At 36.2% G+C, this 25,332-nt stretch overlaps 2 pseudogenes; both read left to right on the top strand.

Moving 5' to 3' along the window:
• The first annotated feature begins 22,621 nt into the window (after positions 1-22,621).
• LOC141835400 (putative receptor-like protein kinase At1g49730) lies at positions 22,622-25,042 on the top strand (annotated as a pseudogene).
• A 259-nt stretch (positions 25,043-25,301) lies between these two features.
• The window catches only part of LOC141834435 (ethylene-responsive transcription factor ERF039-like), a 2,869-nt pseudogene continuing 2,838 nt past the window's right edge, over positions 25,302-25,332 (top strand).

The raw sequence follows: 25,332 nt of genomic DNA on the forward strand, positions 1-25,332 counted from the left end.
CATCATTTGTCGATATGAAATTCCTCACAAGATAATATCTGATAATGGATGACAGTTTCAAGGACGCAGGATATAGGATGTAGGATCGGTGGGACGCGCTAGAGGGGGGGTGAATAGCGCGTTTCATTTTTCGTTCGTTTGTTCTATCAAAGATACTTGCAGCAGAATTAGTAAAATATGCAGGGATTCACGGATTTACTTAGTTCCTAACCCCCTAGGGTTAGTACGTCCAAGGCCTATGTACGGGAGGCACCTGTCCACTAGTGGTCTCCTTTCCGAACCTTGTTCGGAGGCGGAGAAACCCGTCTTACAGTCCAATAATAATAAAATGAAATAAAACATAAGTAAGACTTAAAGAAAATAACCAAACACTTGTGTCGAAGTCGATCCGGAAGTCTTGAGCATCGCGCACTCCTCCTGGAACTTCCCTGGTTGCACAAGCCTGACCCCGTTCGCGTTCAGCAGCACCACTAGAGGAAGAGGATGGCGTAGAGAAGTTGTTTCTTTGTTGGTGCACGTTCAACCTCCTTATTATATCGGGCCGCCTAGAAACCTTATCCGGGCGCCTTGGATAAGATCTGATCCGATCCGATCTCCTTGATCTTATTCGGGCTGAGTCTTCTCGATCAGGGTGCTTGGAAGAGATAGGGGCGCACGGACTGTCCAGGCGCCTGAAAATCTTTAGGGCGTTTGGATCCAGTTGACTCGGGTTTGACCTGAGTTGACCCCGGGCTTGGTTCGGCTACCTCTATTTGCTCCACTTATGCTTTCTTCATCTTGCTTCCAACTCTTGGTTTCTGCAAGACAAGCATACAAACACGCAAGCAACCTAAGCCTTACCCTGTAGGTCTAACTTTGGATTTCCAATGAAATCCTAGGGTTAGACTGACGCCTACTGTTTTCACACTAGGAACGCGCCCTTACCCACTCCACTTGGGAGAATTTACTTGCCAACCAAGTCCTCTAGACTTGTTAGACTTCCGCTTAGCCTCGATCCTTGACCCCAGGATTTACTGCTAGACATCTGGTCCACCTGACCTGCCTAGATTTTCACCCGACATTTGGTCCACCTGACCTATCATGCATAGCCATCTGGTTCACCTGACCTGCCTGGACTTTCACCTGGTGCACTTGATCCTGCTAAGACTTCTGCCTAGTCCTCCAGACCAGGACTTCCACTGCCTAGCCTCCAACTACGACTTCCACTGCCTAGCCTCAACTAGGACTTTCCCTGCCTAGCCTCAACTAGGACTTCTCCTTGCCTGGTCTAACTGACTAGGACTTCTCGCTAGTTTTCTGGTCAAACTGACCTGACTAGACTTCACTCACATCCAAATATTAGGTCCTGTTTGGATAAATCCTTGGTCAAACTGATCAGACCTAGGTATATTGTCAAACATCGAAACTCTAGGGTCAGACCTAGTGCTCCTTGCATCAACAATCTTCCCTTTTTGATGTTTGACAATTTCTTAAGTTAATTCAGGTCAGGGTTTAACAATCTGGGAGAATTCTATATGATTAACTTAAGTTTCTTCTTCCCCTTTTTGTACATCAAAAAGATTGATTAATTTTTTCTATTTTGCACCAACAATAATGGTAATGCCTATGGTCACAACTTAGTCTTGACAATTCTTAAAGACCATAGTAGATTTCAAATAATTTTGAAATAATTTTTAAAAAGAGTTTTTCACACAAAATTTTGTAATAAGTTTCAAAAAAACCTTTTCAAAATAATTTTCCAAAAGCTTTCAAGCCAAGTTTTTGAAATAGATATATTTCAAAATAGTTTTGCAATATTTTAATTTTCCAAGATTTTTGCAAAGAATTTTTAAATCAAATTTTCAAAAGATTTTCAAATGAGTTTTGAACACATATTTTCATAATCTGTTTTTTCAAAAGTTTTTCAAAACAAGTTTTGAAAAATTTTATAATTTTTGAAATAGTCTTTTAAAAATAGTGTTTTCAAAAGTAGGTATTTCTAAAATAGATAGTTTTTTGAAAAACTAGTTATTATCCTTTTAAGTCAGAATCTCTCCCTTTACCTGACACATCCTCAGGGCTCTTTGTTAACCACAAAGCAATCTCCCTGTGTGTCTTAGGGTTTGACCCAAATCAAAAGAATAATAAATAATATTTAAAATAATTTTGAAATAATTTTTGAAATAATTTTCAAAGGATTTTGAAATATTTAAATAATTTTACTCTTTTGATTTGGACCTCCTCCTAAATCTGACACTTCCTTAGGGCTCCTTGTTAACCACAAAACAAACTCCCTAAGTGTCTTAGAGGTTAATCTAAATCAAATCTCTAAGTGTCTTAAAAGTTAATCTAAACCAAATAGAGCAAATAATTTATAATTGTTAATTAAACTTTTAAGTTTGGACTCCCCCTAAATCTGACACTCCCTTAGGGCTCCTTGTTGACTACAAGGCAATCTTCCTATGTGTCTTAGGGGTTGTTCTAAGTTAAAAGCATAATTTATAAAATATTTTACAAAATAAGAGTTTTTAAAAAAATGTTTTCAAAATGTTAGAATTTTTTTAACTTAGTTTTTAGGAGGTCTTTAAAAAATAAAGTCTTTCAAGAATAACCTCCCCTCAACTAAACACTCTCTTAGAACATCCTTGTTACCCACAAGGATTTTCTGCCTATGTGTCTTAGGGTTCTTAGACATTAATGTTGACCTAGAGGTTTGTGTCTAAGTGTTGGTCAACCAATTTTCAAAGATATAAAGTTTTAAAAATTATATTATAGATACACACAGCAAGCATGAATTTCAAGTAAATATCAAATTTTTTAAAAATAGTTTTTATAAAAATAGTTATAATAATTTTTGAAAAAGTTTTTTAAAACTTTATATTTTAATTGTCCTTATCATCTCACCCATTCTAAGTGCCTCAGTACATGACATACAAGGGTTACCTTATGGATTTTGTGAGATGAGTTATCAATTTTATCTTTATTAATTTTAAGTTAAGTTCTAATGAGTGTTTGACCTTGTGTTAGATTTAGGTTTAACCGTCAGTTAATTAAGTCCACATTTTAAAAATCAGCTTCCAAGTCATGGCGAGGCAAGGGACTTTCTTGGTTATTGGAACAACGACCACTTCCTTAGACAAAGCCTTTTTAAGAAATTATGACCTTAATCAATTTCTTGAAGAAATCTTGGTCTAACTAGTCTAGGATGTGGAGAGGTAGCTTCAGTTAGTTCCACTTAGCTAAGCAGACCAAGCAAGGTACTCCTTACCCCACTTGACTACCTAGAACAAGCTTCCCTAACGTACTATCATCTCGCCCCACCCTGGTACTATGTTAGCAAGTGTCAATCATTCATGTATCCTTAACTAACCATTCTAAATTAAGCAGTAAATAAATATGATGACATGACATTTATGTGCATTTAAAATAAAACATATGCATGTACATGGTAAGTATGCATGAGTCAAACAATTCAAGTAATTTTTTAATTTCTAATAATGTATCAAATTCTGATTTGATATATTTCGTGTGGACCCGCGAATGTGTCAACCCACTTTGACACACTTTAAATTTTATTAAATTCTTATTTTATTTGGTAATATTTTAAGTTAATTTCATAATTATAAGTATTTTATAATTAAGTTCATGACTTTTAAATTTTTTTGTTTGAATTAAGTTATTTTTGAATTTGTTTGTTTGATTTTGAATTTGAATTATTAATTTGTTTATTTTTTTAAATTTTAATTTTAAGTTTTAAATTTTAAATTTAAATTTGAATTTTGAATTTTAAATTTTGAATTTCAAATTTTAATTTTAAATTTGAATTTTTTTAAATTTAAGTTTTGAATTTTGAATTTAAGGTTGGGAATTTAATTTTAGATTAAGTTATATTGAATTTATTTAAATTTGAATTTTGGGGATTTAAATTAAACGGAACTTGATGATAATTAATTTTAATTTTATTATTTAATTTTAAATTTTTAAGATTTATTTTGACTTTCTAATTAAGATTTAATTTTAAATTTTAGATTTAATTTTAAATTTTTAATTATTATTAAATTATTTCATAATTAAAGGGTACACGGTTATAGTTAATTAATTATATTTTATTATTTAATTTTAAATTTTTAATATTTAAATTTTAATGATTATTTTTAAAGTTTGAAAATTTATTGTAAAAATTTTTAAGATTTAATTTTAAATTTTTATAATTAAATTATTAATTTTAAAATTTATCTTGATGGAGTTTAAATTTTTCTTATTATTAGGATTATCTTGATTATTTAATTTTGAATTATTAAATAAATTTGAATTATTCAACTTATCTTGATGGTTATTAATTTTATCTTGTTTGGTTAAATTTTTATTAATTTTTAAATTTATTAAATTAATTAAAGTTGAATTATTTAATTTATCATTATCTTATTAAATAAGTTAAAGAATTGGTCTAATTTTTTATTTATTTATATTAAATCTAGATTAATTAAATTTGAATTATTAATGATTGAATTTATTAAATTTGAATTAGTTAAATTATTATTTAATTTAGATTTATTAATTAATTTATTAAAATTAGATGAATTTTCATTGTTGATAAGATTTAAGTTTAAAATTTTCAAATGATTTAATTTTAATTATTTAATTAAAATTTTATCAAATTTATTTAAATTTTTTAAATTTGAATTATTTAAATTTGAATTAGTTAAATTATTTAAAACGTTTATTTTTGAATTTTTCAAAAATTTAATTTTTTTAAAATTATTTAAATTTAATTTTTTTATGATTGAATTTTTTCAAATTATTTAAAATTTAAATTTAAATTTTAAATTATTTAAATTTAAATTTTTTAAGTTATTTAAAAAATTTTCTATTATTTAAATTTTCTAAATTTCAAATATTTTTATTGATATTTTTAACTTATAAATTTTTAACAAAATTATCTAAATTTTTAACAAAATTAAATCTAGCATGTAAAACCCTAGGGGTATTTTCATAATTTAGTGAACTTACCGGAATCGCATCCCCTAATTCTAGTTTCTTCTCCGTCGTCTTCCTCTCCAGGCACCGATTCTTGTAATGTTTGCGTTTTTGGCACTTGAAGCACTTGATGTGCTCTTTGTTCCTCCGGGCTCCTAACATCGATTGCTCCTTTGCCGCCGGTGGTGTCGTCCGAGTCTTACGAGTAGGACACTGATTTTTGTAGTGTCCTCTCTCCCTGCACTTAAAACAAATAATATAAAATTTAAAACGAACTTTAAAATTTTACCTTTCTCCCCCTCCATCTTTGTCGTCTTGCTCCCGTGGCGGTTAGTCCGATCAAGAGCAGGCCTGCTCTGATACCAATTGTAGGATCTGTGGGCGCGCTAGAGGGGGGTGAATAGCACATGCTTTCGTTCATTCGTTTTCGTTCATTCGTTTTCGTTCGTTTCTATCAAAGATACTTAGCAGCGGAATTAGTAAAAATATAGGGACTCACGGATTTACTTGGTTCCTAACCCCCCAGGTAGTTAGTACGTCCAAGGCCTATGTACGGGAGGCGCCCGTCCACTAGTGGTCTCCTTTCTGAACCTTGTTCGGAGGCGGAGAAACCTCGTCTTACAGTCCAAATAATAATAAATAAAGTACAAAAAGTAAGACTTAGTTTAGAAAAGAATAACCAAACAATTGTGTCGAAGCCGATCTGGAAGTCCTGAGCGCCGCGCACTCCTCCTGGAACTTCCCCAGTTGCACGAGCCTGCCCCGTTCGCGTTCAGCAGCACCACTAGATGGAAAGGATGACGTAGAGAAGTTGTGTCTTCTGTTGTGCACGTTCAGCCTCCTTATATAGCCCCTTCCAAGCGCCTGGAAGCCTTATCCGGGCGCCTGGATAAGATCTGATCCGATCCGATCTTCTTGATCTTATCCGGGCTGAGTCTTCTCGATAGGGGCGCCTGGAAGAGATAGGGGCGCAGGACCATCCAGGCGCCTGGAAATCTTTAGGCGCCTGGATCCAGTTGACTCAGGTTTGACCTTGAGTTGACCCGGGCTTGGTTCAGCTGCCTCTGTTTGCTCCACTTATGCTTTCTCCATCTTGCTTCCAGCTCCTGGTTCCTGCAAGACAAGCATACAAACACACAAGCAACCTAAGCCTTACCCTGTGGGTCTAACTTTAGATTTCCAATGAAATCCTGGTTAGTTGACGCCTACTGTTCCCACACTAGGAATGCGCCTTTACCCACTCCACTCGGGAGAATTTACCTGCCAACCAAGTCCTCCAGACTTGTTGGACTTTCGCTTAGCCTCGATCCTCGACTCCCAGGATTTGCTGCTAGACCTACTGGTCCACCTGACCGCCTAGACTTCCACCAGACATCTGGTCCACCTGACCTGCCACCATGCATCTGGTCCACCTGACCTGCCTGGACTTGCATCTGGTGCACTTGATCCTTGCTAAGACTTCACCTAGACTCCTCCAAACTAGGACTTGCCTTTGCCTAGCCTCCAACTAGGACTTTCCCTGCCTAGCCTCCAACTAGGACTTTCCCTACCTAGCCTCAACTAGGACTTTCCCTGTCTAGCCTCAACTAGGACTTCTCCTTGCCTGGTCTAACCGACTAGGACTTCTCGCTAGTCTTCTGGTCAAACTGACCTGACTAGACTTCACTCACATCCAAACATTAGGTCATGTTTGGATCAACCCTTGGTCAAACTGACCAGACCTAGGTGTATTATCAAACATCGAAACTCTAGGGTCAGACCTAGTGCACCTTGCACCAACAATCGAAGACTTGCCTTACGACAGGCCGGAACACCGAGCCCTGAGCTCAAAGATTTGCCTTACGATAAGACAGAACATCGAGCCCCGAGCTCGAAGATTTGTATTATGATAGGCCGAAACATTGAGCTCCAAGCTCGAAGACTTGCCTTACGACAGGCTGGAACACCGAGCCCTGAGCTCAAAGATTTGCCTTACGACAGGCTACAACACCGAGCCCCTAGCTCGAAGATTTACCTTGTGATAGGTCGAAGATTTATACCGAGCCCCGAGCTCGAAGATTTGCCTTACAACAGGCCAAAACATCGAGCCCCAAGCTAAAAAACTTGCCTTACGACATGCCGGAACACCGAACCTTGAGCTCAAAGATTTGCCTTATGACAGGCCGGAACATCGAGCCTCGAGCTTGAAGATTTGCCTTACGATAGGCCAGAACACCGAGCCTCGAGCTTGAAGATTTGCCTTATGATAGGCCGAACACCGAGCCCCAAGCTCGAAGATGTGCCTTATGACAAGCCAGAACACCGAGCCCCAAGCTCAAAGATTTGCCTTATGACAAGCCGGAACACCGAGCTCGAATATTTATCTTACGACAGACCAGAACACCGAGCTCTGAGCTCGAAAATTTACCTTACGACAGGCCGAAACATCAAGCTCCGAGCTCAAGGTTTTGCCTTACGACAGGCTGGAGCACCGAGCTTGAAGATTTGCCTTACCACAGGCCGGAGCCCCGAGCTCGAAAATTTACCTTACGACAGGTCGGAGCACCGAGCCCCGAGCACGAAGATTTGCCTTACGACAGACTGAGACACCGAGCCCCGAGTTCACGGATTCACCTTGTGATAAACCTGGAGCATTGATCCTTAAGCTCGCATCCTCGTAAGTTAACCACATCGAGTCAGAGTAGACACAAACACTTCGGTATGCAATTCCTTATAAGCATTATTTTTCAATATGTTAAGATCTTAGTTTAATATAATTGCAAACACTTCGACATCACTAGAAAGGGACTAGGTGTTACGATTCATACACAAAATGGTGTCCATTTTGGAAAAAGTTAACATGGTCAAGCAAAAAGTTTGTTAAAATATAGACTAATACAAAAGGAAGTACTGAGTAGCAAATTAATCTTGTTTTTCAGAAGCCGGCAAGTTGTCACAAACTTTCTGAGGATCTAGAAAACTTAAGTCTGACCCTTTTGGTATCAGCCCAGACTGTAGTAATTGTTGATCGGCTCTTTCAAAATCATACTTTAACATTTTGCTGGTTTTAGCTCCCAGCAATTCATAGTACTCAGGGGAAGTTAAGAAAGCAGTTTTCTTCTCTTGCCATATCCTTTCTTCATCCTCCTTCAGATCTGTCAATTATTTACTAGTCCAGTGCAGGTCAAACAATACTTTGTCTCGATCAGAAAATATCTGCTCTTTCTGTTTCTTTTCCTCAGAAAGTTGTAGTTCCAAGTCTTGCCTTCTAGCCACAGCCTCGCACAGATCTTGGCGTAATTCCCCTTATTGTGAATGGTTGGCAATTAGATCAGCTTCCATTTTAGTCTTCTCTTCCTTATATGACTTAGTCTCTTTTCTGGCCTTTGACACCTCTTCTTGGTATGATTTGAGAGTCGCCTGAGCCTTCTCTAAGTCTTTCTCTAATTGCTGAAGTTTCATAGTCCGAAGCTCGGCGTCTTTCTTTAACTTTCCAACCTCCGCCATAGCCTTATTTGCATCAGTTCGGGCCTCTTCACTATCAAGACGGGTCTTTTCTATTTTGGCACGGGCTCTAGCTTCCTCAATATCTCTAGGGGGATTCTTCAACTGATTTTTTAGCTTAGCTACTTGAGCCTCGAGTTGTCGGCAGGCGGAGGCCATCAAAGGGATACGACGACCCAGCTCTCGGTACTCCTTTCAAATCTGATCATATTACCATATTAATGTCATCATCCTACAAAATAGTATTAAGAAGTTATAAAAGATACTTACTTAGCCAATGAATCATTTAAGTGTTCACATAAAATTTCTGTGTCCATACAAGGCAAGACCTCCGTCACGTACCGACAAATATCGTCTAGAGATTGTCGAGCTTGTTCTTCTTTTTCTTCGGGGGTAGTGCGTCGTCTCTCCTCGAAAGTACCTCGAGGAGCTCGAGGAGGGCGGGTGGTAGTCAGCGCAGTCTCTTTGTCTGGCCTCGAAGACGAAGGAGGGGCTGAAGTTGTCTTAGAGTAGTGGCGGGGGATTTTCCTCTGTCATGTCTGTTCTTGGTCGTAGTCTCGGGAGGTAGAGATCTCAGGGGAGGGACCACTAGAGGGATTTCTTCAGATAAGCCACCCTGAGTCTCTGGAACGTTAATAGGAGCCTCTCTCTATCCCGGCTCAAGCCTGTCTTCAGCAGACTTTTCACTTTGTTCTCTACCCCTCTTCTTTGAGCGGGTTTCTCTGATGGCTTCTGATAGTGCCTCCAGGGCAGAGGTCTCAGGAGTAGGTAAGTTCAGAACTTTATCGTTGTCTTGAGAAGAGCTGCCAGGTCCCGGGGTTATGGCCACAACCTCAAATGGAGTACCATCCTTTAGCACATCCATTCTTGCTTCGGCAGCCGAGGACTCAGCTGCATCCTCCGAGACCCACCAACTGTCGATGGTAGTAAGGTCCCACTTCAGGTGTTTGCTAACTGAAGCATTCAACATGATTTTTCCTGCAATAGGAAAAGAAAATTTAGTCAGTATAAAAATAAACTTTGTAAGAATAGAAGAGCTTACTTAGTGAGACCTCCAGTTGAACGACATTAAGGCTTAGGCCGGCTCGATATAGAAGAGCCTCGTTATCTACCAATGAATTTACATTAAACTTAAGGTCTGATAAGATGCTAGTGGCTACCAAAAATGAAGACTCTAGTCTATACTAACCTAAGGTTGGTTGGGGAGGTGGTTCAGAATGTCAAAAGGTCGGCCAGGTGTAAGATTGGGGTGGCCTTATAAAAAAATATCTATTTTTTGATCCCTTATGAGAGGTCGGGTATTTAGCCAAAAATTACAATCTGATCTCGCAGCAAAGTAGATGACCCCGAGATCTCCTCGTTTGGGATAACAGAAGTAGTGAAATGTAGGGGAGTCAAAAAGAATCTAGTAAATTTGGAAAACTATGGAAGCACTACAGATTAAGCGATATGAGTTAGGAGCCAGTTGAGACAGAGAGCACTGGAAATAGGTAGCTAGGTTTTGAAGAAAGGGAGGAATAGGAAACCTTAAACCCCCCGCCAACTGATCTTGAAAGAAAGTAGTATATCCCAGAGGGGGTTCATGGGGACGATGCTCTGGGAAAGGGATCCTAATCTTATGATCTACAGGAATGTCATATTGTTCTCAAAGCAGTAGGTAGTCGCCTAAGGAAAACAAAGATTGTTGAGTCTCGTACTAGGGGATGGACATAGCCATGAGGGTATGGGGATGACGCGAGAGACAGAAAGGAAAGAAAATCAACAGTCTAGACTTATTGGGTTAAAGTAGCGACACCGGTAATCGGAGGAAGAAGACGAAGGCAGAAAATAAGTGAAGGGTCGAGTGTATTAGGGTTTTTTTATTATCTAATCCAATGGTGAAAAAAATGGATGGCAGATATTATTCTAACCCAATCAAAATGTAATCCCTGCCCTTGGGGTCTAGATCTAAAGATGTGATACTAATTCAAATAAGGTCGTCCAATGAGGTGATTAAAGGGGTAAGGAACTAATATAACCTATTGATACTATCATTAAGACCTTATAAGACACGATGGTAGTCCTTACTAACAACAGTGCTTTAAGAAGAAGATATGTAACCCGAAGATACATAACTCAAATTAAGTCAGTCAGTCGGACTTTGCCTCCTTCAACTTGACTAAATCGGAAGGCTTATGATCCGATGGGATTTTTTAGTGATTACATGGACAACATATGGAGAGGAGGTTTAGAGAAATGTAGGAAGGTGGGGTAAGCATAATTATTAATTAACTTTTGAGATTAATTCATGAATCCGAGCCCGACCTCCTGCTCGATCTCGGTATGCTTCCTGCATCATGTGTCGACCTCCTGCTCCGGTCTCAGCATGCTTCTTGCATCATGTGTCGACCTCTTGCTCTAGTCTCGACATGTTGCCTGTATCATGTGCCAACCCTCTGCTCCGATCTTGGTATGCTTCTTACATCATGTGCCGACCTCCTGCTCTGGTCTCGGCGTGCTTCCTGCATCATATGTCAACCTCCTGCTCCAGTCTCAGCGTACTTCCTACATCATGTGCCGACCTCCTGCTCAGGTCTCGGCATGCTTCTTGTATCATGTGTCGATCTCCTGCTCCAGTCTCGGCATGCTTCCTGCATCATGTGCCGATCTCCTGCTCCGATCTCGGTGTGCTTCCTACATCGTGTGTCGATCTCTTGCTCAGGTCTCAGCATGTTGCCTGCATCATGTGCCGACCTCTTGCTCTGGTCTCGGCATACTCCCTGCATCGTATGCCGACCTCTTGCTCTGGTCTCAGTATGCTTCCTACACTGCATGCTGACCTCTTGCCTCGGTCTCGGTATTTTTCTTGTATCATGTGCCGACCTCGTGATACGAGCCCCGGTGTTCATGTGGGATTCTTATCTTAACCTTATCATAAGGAAGATAATGCTCCCGTATAATTCGAAGATCACATGACGATCTCTTCGGGAAATATAAGAGCATATTCACCAAACTTATAAAAATTGAAGGGATCTTTCTAAATAAGAACAAGTATTTCAGAATGTTTCTTAAAACTGAGTCTGACATCGACTACTATAAAAAGGTGGCCTATATCCATGGGCAGAAGTACACACACATTAATCCTAATTTCTCCAAGTTATTAAACTTCTTTCTCGTGTCGAACCCTAACTTAATCGTCGGAGTGGCTTACCGGGACCCACCCCCGGTGTCATTCTAACCCTCTTTTTGAGTGTTTTGCAAGTCTCTTCTCCACTCTCCACAACCTTATCTCAGGAGTGTGCACGCCGACAATCCTTGAATCGGTGTTGGAACCATCCACGGTGTATTGGCTGAACAATATGCTTTCAATTAGTATCAGAGCTTAGGATTAGTCTTTTAAGGCGTAAGGATTATTTTCGACAATTTAAAAAATATGCATCATTTTGGCATTCGATTCCATTGTGGAGCATCAAATTGATACATATTCATCGAATGGAGAATGGATAGGTTAGGATTTAACCTAGTAATCAATTTTTTCTCATTATCCATGAAGAATGCAAATAATGACGCGATTTTAGGGTTTTCGAGCAGAAAAAATCATGTGCAAAAATCAAGTTTTCAACTACCAATTGATTGATGAAACTCATCAATCGATTACTGGGTATAAAATTGGGCACAGTATGGTATGGGATCTATTGGTGAGTTCGACTGATACACACCAATCGATCGTCATAAGATGTCAATTGATTGTTGAGCTTAGAGTTACGCACAGAATGGTCTGAAATTGATTAGGCAGTTTGAATGGTTGTCACCAATAGATTGTCATATGGATTAATCGATTGTTGAACCTGAGATTGGAGATAGAATGGTCTAAAATCGATTGGGCAGTTTGATTGGTTAACACCAATCAATTGTCATGAGGAGCCAACCGATTGTTGCGTCTCAGGTCGAATATAGAAGGTTGTGGAATTGATTAGGTAGTTTGACTGGTGTTCACTAATCAATTACCTTGAAGTCCAATCGATTACAGTTTGCTGGGTCGTCCACAAAAGGTCTCCTAATCGATTGGTGGATTCAATTGGTATTCACTAGTCAATCAATTGTTATGAGGAGCTAATCGATTATTGAGTCTCGAGTCGAATGCAGAAGGTCGCAGAATCGATTAGGCAATTTGATTGGTGTTCACGAGTCGATTGCCTTGAAGACTAATTGATTACAGTTTGTTGGGTTGTCCACAGAAGGTCTCCAAATCGATGGGTGGGTTCGACTGGTGTTCACGGTCGATTGTTGTGAGGCGTCAATCGATTAGGATGAATGAACTCGCAAACAAAAGTCTTCCAATCAAGGAACTCAACTGTCATGTACCAATCGATTGTTGTGTATTGGAATTGACACATAAAGAGTATCAATCGATTGCTACCTGTCGAAAATCAATTGAGCAGTGTATCAATCAACTGATAGTTGATACTAATCGATTAATAACTGATTAGTTGCGTTTTCAATAGTTTTCATGTATTCTTCTTCGCGATTATTACTTAGTTGAGTCAATACTATCGCACAACGAGAATTACAAGGGAGGCTAGAAGTATTTGTGTAAATGGATGTATATCCATGGTAAAGATGGTTGGCCCAAAGGAAAGTCATTCTTTAAACCGAATGTATGTTTAAGAAAGCTCATAAATCTAGTCTGACTTCGAAATCATGCACGTAGTATGTCGGCCCAAAAGAAAAAGCACTATGTGACCAATTAGAAGTATTATGAGTGATAGTTGAAAACATAAGCTAACTAAGAAGACTCATAAATAAAGTATCATGTGCATAATGCTTTGACTCAAAGGAAAGAGTGTTATGTGACAAATGAAGGTAATTATGAGTTATTTGAAAAGTACCATTATAAAATTACATTTTAAGCCAAAGATTTAATATAATGTTGCACTAAATATTTCAATGAATGCCCATAAAGTTGCATGTTTTGTTTGTTGCATTTTATTACTGCACAACTATAAAGATACCTATCTTATTTGTTAAATTGAGTTATGTTCTTTGCTTTTATTTATATAACACTCTCAATATTTGCCAATTTGAATAATATTTTTATGCTTACTGGCACAAACTATAATCAATAGAAAGAGTATATCATGGTATTACTATACTGCATGGATCTAGACTTTACTTTTAAGCACAATCGCCCTACACCTTTATTTAGTGATTCCACAGCGAATGAAAAGATGATCGTTGAAAACTGAGAGCGGTCGAATCTCATGAGTATTGCAATCATGAAGATGTCTATTTCAGAATCTATTAGGGGTTTGATAACTAACAATAAGGATGACAAAACCTTTAATAAGGAGTTAGCAAATTGATTTGCCTTAAACGAAAAGGTCGAGACTACCACACTTCTTACGAAGTCGGTGTATATGCGGTGTAACACACTACAATAAATTTGACTTTCCGCAGCATGTCATCAACGACGCATAATTATAGTGTGTTGTTAATAATAATTTTTACGGCGCGCCTAATCAAGTGCGCTGCGGATAATATTTCATATTTTACAATTAACAGCGCACAAATAACAAGTATTTACAGCATGTATTGAATATATGCTGTTAAAAAAGTACTATTGACATCGCGCATGGATGTACGCTGTTAAAAGGGATTAAAAAAAATATTATTGACAGCGCGCACGGACGTACATTGTTAAAAAAGATTAAAAAATATTATTGATAATATACATAGATGTATAATGTTAAAACATAGATGTATATTGTTAAAAGGCTCTTAAAGCCCGATAACCTAAACCCATTAGGAATTCTTTTATAACCACGCGATCGCGACTGCCCTAACTCGCGATCCCTGCTGCGCCTCCTCTTCCTTCCCCGCGATCCCCTTCTCTACCCGCAGCCCTCTGCCCAACCGTTGCCTTCCCCTCTCCCTCCCCGTGTGCTCTCGCGATCCCCTGCTGTCCTGCCACCGCGCCTCGCCTGCGGCCGCGTTCTTCCCAACGCTGCCTTTTCTGCCCCCGCTGTTCCTACAAAGTTCATCGCCGATGCGGCTGATCTTGAGCACCGATCCATCGATCCCCTACAGTGAAATCAGTCAGGCACTGTAGTGTGCCAATTCTGATTTCTAATTGCTGGGTATTTGTAGCTTTCTTGCCTGCGCTTTTTGATGCTTCTGCTTTTGGTTTTGTGGGTGTAGTGATTGACATAACTGTTGCAATTGGTTTTGGTTTTGGTTTTGATTTTGCGCCAATTCTGGTTTTGGTTTTGTGGGTGTATTGATTCTGATGCTTGATTTTTCATTAGCCGGCGCCACTCTCCGCCGCCGCCACCACCTCCTCTTGTTTCTATGTCTCTGCGTGGTTTTATATATTCTCATACATTTTTTCCCCATGGTGCAAAAACTTCCAATCGGACTGCGACATGCAGTGGGCAGTCCGGCCACATTTTGCAAAGATCAATCGCTAGCGTATCGCTTGGTCTTTAACTCATACTGACTGCATTATGGATCGCCAGTGGTTTTTATCTGAAAGCTACAAGCTAGCACATGCAAATAGATGCGTTTCAGAAATCAGATCTGCCTTTTTTATTTTCAGATGGACCATCAAATGTTCCACATGAATTTTCCCAGCGGCAGTTATATTCATCGTGATTTCGTTCTTCCATGATTTTTATGGGATGCTTCGTTTTCGTTTTGTAAAATTATACATTTATTATCTTAATTCAACAAAATTAGTAGTTAAAATGCTTTGTAATTTTTGAGAATCTTATAGCTTTCCTGAAACAAAATATTACTAGATTTGAGCAAGAATTTCCATAGCAGTCAGCAAAGTATGTTCATGAGACACTAAACCTATATCAAGCCTTCACGGTCTCTTATAATTCCAGTTTTCACTATCCCTGGATGCACTGCATTGATTGTTAACTTTGCAGTTCTTCCCTGCAATATTCACATTTCATCTTTAATACTGTAAAATACATTCTGCACAAATGCAGACTGATTTTTGTAGCAGATGTAATTTTCTTCTTGTTTGCCAATTTGGACAGAGTATTCAGGCAGACAAGAACCATTACTTTCTTCCAAATTACTGAAAAAGGAAATCAAAACAAGAGAAAATTTCTCTCTTACTCCTTAGGATTTGCTCATGATGACTTCATGCTCATGAGATGATTTGCTTCTCCTTTTCAAGGGAACTTAGATAAGATTTGTCAGTGGTTTAAACTCCAATTAACAATATAATTTTTCAAATTCAAAATTTTACTATGTTTGCATGTATCATTATGTAAATAGTTTGTATCAAAGTCCATCGAAACTTGTGCTTTATCCTTTAGACTGCATGTTGAACTGCAGTAGTAGCACCAAAACGTCCTCCGCTGTGACCATTCATATGATTCAGCTTCATGAAGATCAGTTTCTTCAACACTGGTTATTGATTTAAAAAATATTCTTTATCGGATTGGATATTTTGGCTCGGTTAGTTTAGATATTTTCTTAATTTTATTATATTTAAATATTTGATACAGTATCATTGTATTGAGATATTTGTATATGTATTTTTGTATTTATATATTTATATTCAGATTGTTGTAGTTCTTTTGATTATGATTTCTTTCAACTGTTTTGTGATTGACAGTTGGGTTGTAATGTTATAGTAGTGTGATAATTGACATTTGAATTAGATTGTATATTATTGATGAAAATGTAAACAGGGAATTCAACTAAATAAAAAAAAATTTAAAAAAATATAGAAAATTAGTGATAGAAATTTAAATTCTGTCTTTAATTTTTTTCAAAAAAATATTTTTTTTTACTTAGCGATAGAAAATTATAATTTCGTCACTACGTAACAACGGAATTATAATTATCTGTCGCTAAAACATTGAAGGAACAGTGATTCCAATTGCCATCATTGCGACGGAAATATATCGTTCCGTCGTAAAATTTTATGATGGAAATTAAAATTCAGTCGCTAACCTTAGCGATGAATTAAATAACTCCATCGCTAAATTTAGCGACGGAATTAAAACGTCATCGGTAATTAGTGACGGAAATTTAATTTTATTGTTAATTAAACGGAAATTCCATCGCAATGATGATATCACCGACAAAAAAAAAGTGACGGAAATATTTCGTCATTAATCCGCTAATTAACGTGTTTTAGCAATGGAATAGCAATATAATATTCTATTGCTAATGCTGATTATTTTTGTAGTGCAAGTTGCTCAATGTAAATAATAGTTGTAGAATTTTTTTACTAAAAGTTTCATAAAAAAGAAATTAGCAAGAGACAGACAACTAGCTACTATTCACAGTCTCACAGACAAGTCATGCTGATTAGTTTGTATGCATCCTAAACATGTAAATTCCAATTTCTATTACAAGCTAAGTTAACCCCTAAATTTATTTGAGGTATCACAACTATAAGATTAGATCTGTGAACCAATTAAAACAAAACATTAAAGCATATATATATATATAGAAAAGAACAAAAGCTCTAACATGAATCTGTGAAAGTTCGTGTTATATAGGGCTTAGAATATAGGGCTTTATATATATACCTGAGCAAGTTGAAGTTTTGTTTTCTTCTCAGCAGCTTTGAAAGCCTTCTCGTGTGCCTTAATATATAGTTATGTCTTCCTTATTTGCCTGTCGTTTCTTCTTTTCTTGTCAATACATACCAGCGACGAGCATTGGCATGTGCAGAAAGAGCCAAATCAACATCAACCTGGAAAAACATGGCATGAAATGACAAAATGGCATGAAAGTTCACGGCTAGAGCTAAGGCCGGGGCTTAGCTCGCCATTGGCTAAGTTGGCGGCTAGGACTGTTGTTGGGTCTCAGCTCGCAGCCGGCAGAGCTTGCGGCAAAGCTCACAGTCGGCTGAGCTTGCCCCGGCGGAGGACGCGGTGGAGTTTTGCTAGGATCAGGGCTGACCGGATGAGAGGAGATGAATGAGAGGAGAGGAGTGTAACAAAGGAATCACGGTCGGAGAGGAGAGGAGAGGAGCATGGTGATAGAGGCTTAGAGAGTTGATCAAGCCGGGAGGGAAGAACAAGAAAAATTTGGAAAGATAATTCTAAAATAAAAAAATGCTGCTATTTTAGCAACGGATATTTAAATGCACTGTTATTTTAGCGATGAAATTAAATTTGATAAATATTTTAGCTATGGAAAATTAATTCTGTCGTTAAAATAATAACAAAATCTTATTCTATCACTAATTTAGCGACGGATATTTATTATCGTTATTTAGCGCAAAATTTAATTATGTCGTTAAATTATCTACGAAAACTTAATTTCGTCGTTAAATTAGCTACAAATTTAATTTCGTCGCTAAAATAACGACAAAAACTTAATTACGTCGCTAATTCTGTCATTATTTTAGAGTATTCTTGTAGTGCATGACTCCATAAGTTTTTGTAGGGGTGTCAAATCAAAATTCCACATCATAAATGCCTTCCATATATTATGCTCTTTTTGTACATGTCAATTTTTTAAAAATTTAAATCTCATAGATTTATCAATGAATTTTTATGGATCTAACAAATTTTGTTGGACTTATTCTAAATTAGTAGTTTTTGCTTCAAAATCTAAATGTGCATTGAGTTGTCAATTTGAAAGTATTCTCAAAAGTACTCAAAAGATTTTTAAAATTTTAAATTTTGATTCTCATATTCGAATAATAGCATCATAATAGTATTGATCTTTGAAAATAAGTATTAAAATGATATCAATAATTCACATTGATTTTGATATTCGAATAATAAGTGATGTTAATCTTTGGAAACTAACATCAAATTGTATTTATTATAAAAAATCAACACAAAGATCGTGATATTTTTGATGAAATCAGCACTAAAATGGTGATGAATTATTGAAAACAACATCAAAGTAATTTATTTGTTTTTAGTTATTTAATTTTGAAATTTTGATTTTTTTAATTTAATTTTTTCCTCTTGTAATTATTATTTTAAAAATATAAAAATACAAATAAATTTTATTTTTTACTTTTATTAATATTTCTTTAATTTTATAATTTTTATTAACTTTCTTTTGTATTTTATTTTTTTAATTTTTATTAAAATTCTAATTTTTAAAAAATATATATAGATAACTTTAGGAGATGATGATGACTTTAATTACGAAAATTTAAAAAAAATGAGCATTTAAATTTCATTTTGTATGAATCTCCTTCGTGTAATAATTAAGTTTTTATTTATTTTATATTGAGTTCGATTAATTCGATTTAAATAAAAATAATAATTTTTTCCTTTAATTTAAGGCTGTAAGACAGAAGAGGTATCATCAGAAATAAATGCGTCATTTGGAACTTTTAAAACTGCCACGTACTCTTTAAAAATTATATAACTTTAAATGCGTCCTTCAATGAATTGTCGTACTATCAAAGATTCTTAAATTGAAAGTAAGCTTCTATTTGATCCATTAAGCCAATGGATAATGATTGTTGTATAATAGTTATTTAATGCTACTTTATCAACTACATAGTTTTTTTTAATTGAGTATAAAGGTGGCAAATTAAGTTAAATTTGAATTTCAAATTTTAAAAAAAAGTCATAGATGAAATTTAAATTTAAATTATTTAAATTTAAATTTAAAAATATTATAAACCAAGTCTCAATAGTTCTTTCTGCATTTGAAGGATTTGAAAAATGAGTAAGTAGATTAAGAAGAAAGTAAGTAATGTATTTATGTACATATCTTTTGTTTTAATAAATAATATTTATATTTTCAACAAAAAAATATTATATTCAGGGAAAATTTTATATGGTATTTTATTATGTTATGTATTTTTATTATTTCAAATCATGATTATTTCAAATGTAATTATACTAGAGATTAAACAAATATAATTAAAATATATGTTAATAAATATTAACTAACTTATTGAAGTATAAATTATGAATATAGGTCAATAATTATTTTAAAATTATATGTGAAAGATATTAAACCTTTAAATTTTATTTTTTATATAAATAAAATATGTGCATGATTTATATCAATGAATTTTTAATAGCTATACTGGGATACAATCAAAGTCCCACATTAGAAATATATGAAAAAGATTCTGAGATTATAAGATAGAAATATCTATATTAGTATGAGGTCTTTTGGGTAAAGTTTAAAAATAAAATCATGAGGGTGTGGGTCCAAAGTGGATAATATCATACCATTTTGGAGATATATATGGATTTTATCGGACCTTAACAGTGGTATCAGAGTAAGTCTATATGCTCCGTTAGGATCTTTTTTCCGTTGGGATCCGGACCAATAAGGGATCCGTTAGGACCGTTAAGGGGGCTCCAAGGGTCCTTTCTTTAAGGGGTAGATTGTTGGGATATAATCAAAGTCTCACATTGGAAATATATGAAAAAATCTTGGGGTTATAAAATGTGACATTATACTAAGGTATGAACCCAAAGACAATATCATATCATTTTAGAAATATTTATAGATTCCATTGGATCTAATAAGTTTATCATTTCAATTTGTTTTGTAAATTTAAGAATTTAATGGAAGAGTTAATGATGATAATTGTGATAAAGTAAAAGTAATTTACATGATCAACAAATAAACAAAGACAATAATAGGATGGAAGACTAAATTAGAGACAAAGAAGATTCCCAACCAGATGGAAAAAAAAGAGAAGTTGTTCTTTGTTTTCTCTTTAAGCTAAGGATTATTTCATATTCTTATTCTTTTGATGTTACTTAGAAAAACCATATTTAATTTAATTGCTAAAAGAAACAATCTTTCAATTGTCAATAAAATAAAGGGTATATTCTATTTAGATGTATAGATTTATATATCTTACAAAATATTTCATTGTCTGATATAACATAAATAAATCTAAATCAAATGCCATGTCATCATAATTTTCTAATAAAACAAAATAAAAAAGGAAAAGAATGAAGTCAAGAAAAATATGCATGATTAGTCCAATTGTTATTTTTAAAAAATATTTACAAATTTATATTTATAAGGAACTTAATTTTGTTTTTTATATTACAAGTAAAATAGTAATGGGCCTTTTAATAAAATCATTTGTTACATCTCTTTTTTTAATATGATTTTAAATATGTAAAGAAAATAACAACATGAGTGAGGTCATAATCTATTTATTTTGAAATTTCTTGAGCATAAACGGCTTTATATATATATTTATATATATATATATATATATATATATATATATATATATATATATATATGAAAAGGGAAAATAGTTTAGAAAAAATAAAAAGAATGAAAATTGTTATAATCAAACAAATAAAGAGACAAAGGTGACATTTATTAATTTGATGAAATTAAAGGTAAATCAGAATAATATTAATGTGCCTTTTAATTTTATTCATCTAAATGAACTAGAGTGTACTAATTTAAATGAGATATCGTTGAAATAATATATCAAATATAAATTATTTCTTTTATGATTTTAGGAAGATCCAAATCAGTTTAATTAACCTCGCCTAAGATTTGATTAGTGGTAAAGTACCTGGATAAATAAATAAAGAATTAATAATTAAAATTATTAATAGTAAATAAATATTTATATATTGCACGTATTTCCATGTGTATTTGTATACACGATTGAGTATGTGGAGCATTTCAAAATATAATACGAGCATTTAGAACTGCACTCAATCATACATACTTCACAAAAGGTGAAATCAGTCAGTCAAGTGACTCTACACGATCAATTTCACGACCATATATAAGAAAGTAAATGAGAAAATTATAATTAGTCACTACAAGAGGAGGATGTTACTTCGGCTTTATCGAAATTTGATTTTATTCACTTCAACAAATCTGCTCTGCAATAACTAATTCTACCAAACCTCGGGGCACTCTTCAGCGAAAAATTTGTGAGGTGGAATCTGCCAGTTGACTATGACGGAGGAGGGCATTCCTCGCCTCGATGAGTTTTATGACCATCTATGAAGAGGTAAATTAAGAAGTTGTAGTCAAAGGGTGGAATCCCACGTCCAGCGGCCCCACCCGGGCGGTCCCACGACCATTTGCGAAGAGATAAATCGGGAAGTTGCAGTTAGTCACGACGGACGAGGACATTGTGTCAGATCGAGAAACCTTTATCTACTTAGATTTCACCCGTCGTAACTAACTCAATTATGCCCCGAGAGTACTCAAGAAAAAAATTTGTAAGAGTTAGCCCGGGACAATCGGTCCCACGACCGTCCTGAGAAGGTAAATCGAGAAGCTGACATGTCAGGGCACTGATAAAGGCGACATTGTTTTGACTTCTCGAGATTCGGCCTGGTGAGGAGTCTGCTACAACTCTGTTCGGCCTGTTAACCAATTCTGAGTTATGCCCCGGGAGGGGCTAGTGGAATACCACCGGGCGGTTGGCTCCAGGATCATCTGTGAGGAGGTAAATTGAGAAACTGTAGTTGGTAGTAAGAGACCGGGAGCTACCAATTATACATACAGGCGAATGACGGGGAGTAATATTGCACATCTCTCTTTTATATATATATATATATATATATGATATCAAGACGCGATCTACCGTCCATCATACGATTGTGCGCCAGATCTGACTTCCAAATAAATCCGATTATCGCTGTCGCCGCCCTCGTCGCGTCGTTCGGCTACCGTCAGCCGTCGACCATCGGCTCGGGTGCCATGCGCCGCGCTTGTCGGCGTGTCGGCCGACGGATTCCAACCGGATGGTATCCTGCGCAATGTATCGAAAACGCGGCCGACAACAAACCTGGGTACTCAATTCGATACATACGGAATCCGACACATCATCGAGTGCCAATGTGCAATCGATTTCATTATCTCATAATATATATATATATATAAACATTCTCTTCATGTTTTTTTAAATCTTGTTATCAGTACTGATGTGCTACAAAGGCATCTTATTTTTTTAAAAATAAGAAGAAAAAATTTATTAGAGATTATTTTAATTTAAAAATGATAAATTGTAGGCAAAATGAAAGTGCAGTGAATGAGTGGCGAAAGATGTAAAAGTAGAACGTGGGTTGGCTGGCGGTTAAAGAAAAGAAGATCCTCATCCACTCTCGCTCTCTCTCTCTCTTGATCGCAGGTGGAGAACAAATAAATGGTGGACCAAATCGATCTTGATTGGCCTTGGAGCCTTCCCTTTGCCCTCCTCCTCCTCCTCCTCCTCCTCCTTTCCTGCTCTCTCTCCCAGCTCGCTTGGCTGTGTAATTCCGAATCACTTCGGGAAAACTCCGGCCTGGGATCGATCCGTGATGGAGCACCGATTGCTCCGACGGATGAAGGCGCTAATCTCGGCGGTGGCGCCTCCGGTCGAGGTCAGGTAAAGTTCCGATTTTTCCTGGCGCTTTGGACGTTGCTTCTTTTGCTCTTCTGCTTCCCGTGGTTGGAATTTGGTGGAAATTGCGGGCAAGAATTGTCGGATTTTGCCGAAATTGTGCCCATTCCTTCTTGTAGATACCCTTGCAGAAGGTGCTTTTTGTCATGACGACGGAGTTTTCCAAATTAGTATTTTCTTTTCGTTTTTGAAAAAAAAAATCGCCATTTCTTCTTTTTTTGCTCCAATTTAGCAGCTTTTGCTGCTGCTACAGGCTTTGGTTGCTCCTTGATGTATCGGAAAGTTTGGTGGTTACATATTCGAGATATAGATGCTGGTGTCTGGGTTTCGCCCGACTAATCCTGGAGGTTACATATTCGAGATATTAGTCATTGTACACTTGATCTGATCATTCATTTCAAACCATATAACTTTATAGAATTTGTTGTATTCTCACTTTTCTTGAATATACTGAGTTGTAAGGTTTCAGAGTGTCTACCCAATACTAATAGTTTAATCAATTTCCAACTGGTTTTCAAAAACATTGTAAAAGACATGAGTGTCAGGGTTTCAGTATACACTGATACCACATACTGGTAGTATAATTGATAAATTCTTTCCTCTCTTATATACTTCTGCACATGCTATTTTGCAAAATTGTTGAAGGCATACAGTATCAGAGAGAACACATTTCCAATATGATGATTCTTACTCCAAGTTAACTGAGTTTGCATTATTAGGAAGTGATTGGGAGTACTATTGTGTTATTAGGAGAATACAGGACAAATTGTTTCCTAAAGACCTTTTCCTGTTAGATAATTGTCATTTCAATAATTCCATTAAGCGCAAATCAAATGATAGCTGATTTAATCATTGCTCTGAAGTCACTATCTATTGTACCTATATTATTTGTAGACTGATGGAAAGCTTGGTAATGATTTATCTTCTTAATGAAGGCATACCATTTGTGAAGAGTTTTACATACAAGCAGATCAACAAGGCAACTAGTGGTTTCGGTGTGATTCTTGAAAGTGGTCCTCAGGGAACAATTTACAAAGCTCAATTTCCTAATGGACTTGTTGGTGCTGTTAGAAGAGTAAGATCACACCAACTACAGAATAGTTCCTTCTTGAAAAATGTCCAACTCTTGGGGCGCTTGCATCATCGTCATCTCGTCAGGCTCAAAGGGTTCTGTGAAGGCAAAGACAGGTATGAGTACTTAGCATAGGTTCGGTCGGATCTCTCAATTAGGCCAATTGATAAGGTCCGAGTATACTGAAGTTTCTCATTGTACCATGCCATATTTTGCTTAGGTTTCTTGTTTTTGACTATATGGAAAATGGAAGGCTGAAGGATTACCTTCATGGTAAGATTATGTTTAGTTAGATCTATAGCATTGCTTGTAATTTCTCATGATTTTACTCGCTTCCGACAGACCCACTGAAAACACCCTTGAACTGGAGAACTAGATTACAGATTGCTATTGACATAGCAGCTGCTCTGGTGGGTATCTGATCAGAATGACAAATTTTTTACGAGATATGCTCAACAGCCATACTTGGGAGTGAAGATCTTCAATCACTAATTTACTTTCACTGAAACAAAAATTTACCTCCCCTTAATTATGCAGGAGTACCTTCAGTATTTCTGTGAACCTCCTGTATACAATGTGTCCATCAGCTCAAACAACATATTCTTGGATGAGAACTTTGTCGCGAAGGTAAATTTTTTCCGCCACATTAGGCGTCCTACCTCTTTTGGAAAGCATATTTTCTTATGTGAGTTTATGTACCTTTTGGCTAAGTAGAAAAAGAACTATGTAGTAGCTACTACTGAACTTTTGTTTCAGTTATCTGATGTGGTCTTTGCCGATTGTGATTTAATCTACAACGGTGAATCAAATATCACTTCTTCTGAAGGTCAGGCTCTTACACTTGTAGCTTTGCTGTGCTTACATACAAATACTCGTACTAATAGTAGGAATTGAAGTTTCCGACAGATAACACTGAACAGAGAAATAGGAGACTTGTTTTCCAGTTCGGAATGCTACTTCTTGAGCTTATCACTGGGCAATCATTGCTGAATGAAGCTGAAATTGTCCATTGGATCCAAGAATCTGGATTTGCCTATTCAATCCACAAGATGGTGGACACTGATCTTGGTGATAGTTATGATTCCAAAGAACTTGGAAGTTTACTTGTCGTGGCAAGATTGTGTACCAAGGCTGAGAATGATACATCAATCTCTATTCCCCAAATATTACGGTTTCTGCAGGGGCATATAGGACATTCTACATTGTAATGGTGTGTGTCATACCAACATAATTTGACTTGCGAATTTGTATGCCTTAAAGAGTGTAAATTTAGCTAATAAAGTTGATAAGTTATTTGTAATTCATTGATATCGCTATGAATTACTTGTTCTTTAAGTGTTGTGTTCCTTTCTACTCAAGGGAATGACATTTTAGTTAGTTTAGACTTCACACAAGTCTTAGACTTGTGTTATAATATTGTTCATACTTAGTGCATGTCTCATGGAAAGGTTTAGGATGCCAACGTCGATGAAGGAAGTTTTGAGAGTGTTGTTTCAAC

This window comes from Curcuma longa, chromosome 9 (genome assembly GCF_044706935.1).
Source record: "Curcuma longa cultivar G26 ecotype Majalengka, Jawa Barat chromosome 9, ITB_CL_G26_1.1, whole genome shotgun sequence".
NCBI classification, from domain to species: Eukaryota; Viridiplantae; Streptophyta; class Magnoliopsida; order Zingiberales; family Zingiberaceae; genus Curcuma; species Curcuma longa.